The sequence below is a fragment of the Triticum aestivum genome, unplaced genomic scaffold (genome assembly GCF_018294505.1).
Source record: "Triticum aestivum cultivar Chinese Spring unplaced genomic scaffold, IWGSC CS RefSeq v2.1 scaffold259010, whole genome shotgun sequence".
Taxonomy (NCBI): Eukaryota; Viridiplantae; Streptophyta; class Magnoliopsida; order Poales; family Poaceae; genus Triticum; species Triticum aestivum.
This window is the reverse complement of record NW_025309672.1, coordinates 1-653: the sequence shown is the minus strand read 5'-3', so window position 1 is coordinate 653 and position 653 is coordinate 1. Positions and strand designations below refer to the sequence as shown.

Below are 653 nucleotides of genomic sequence, written 5' to 3'. Positions count from 1 at the left end.
GAGAGTGATGGGTGACCTCCTGGGAAGTCCTCGTGTTGCATTCCCTTTTTATTTTTTTCGCGCCGCTTGCAAAACAAAACGCACGTGTAAGTAATATATTTACCGTGTTTTATTATTTTGCACGAGTGCGGTAAGTCATAGCTGGGTGCTCACGATTCACGGGTCCAGCGTCGGCGTTGTGGCGCGGCAAGCGTGCACTGGTGCGGTTGAGAGGGAGGGGTGGAAACCGCGTTAAACTCGTCTCCATAGTTGAGAGGGAGCGGCCAAAGCAATGTACAATCGTCTTTATAGTGGAGCTGGGATGGGCAAGGATAAGGGACGAACATGTCGGATGCGATCATACCAGCACTAAAGCACCGGATCCCATCAGAACTCCGAAGTTAAGCGTGCTTGGGCGAGAGTAGTACTAGGATGGGTGACCTCCTGGGAAGTCCTCGTGTTGCATTCCCGTTTTAATTTTTTTCGCGCCGCTTGCAAAACAAAACGCACGTGTAAGTAATATATTTACCGTGTTTTATTATTTTGCACGAGTGCGGTAAGTCATAGCTGGGTGCTCACGATTCACGGGTCCAGCGTCGGCGTTGTGGCGCGGCAAGCGTGCATTGGTGCGGTTGAGAGGGAGGGGTGGAAACCGCGTTAAACTCGTCTCCGTA

At 51.3% G+C, this 653-nt stretch overlaps 1 non-coding gene across 1 annotated transcript; it reads left to right on the top strand.

Moving 5' to 3' along the window:
- Positions 1-329: 329 nt before the first annotated feature.
- LOC123179646 (5S ribosomal RNA) lies at positions 330-448 on the top strand. The gene has a single exon (XR_006490525.1). It is a non-coding gene; the product is annotated as a 5S ribosomal RNA (ribosomal RNA).
- Positions 449-653: the final 205 nt, after the last annotated feature.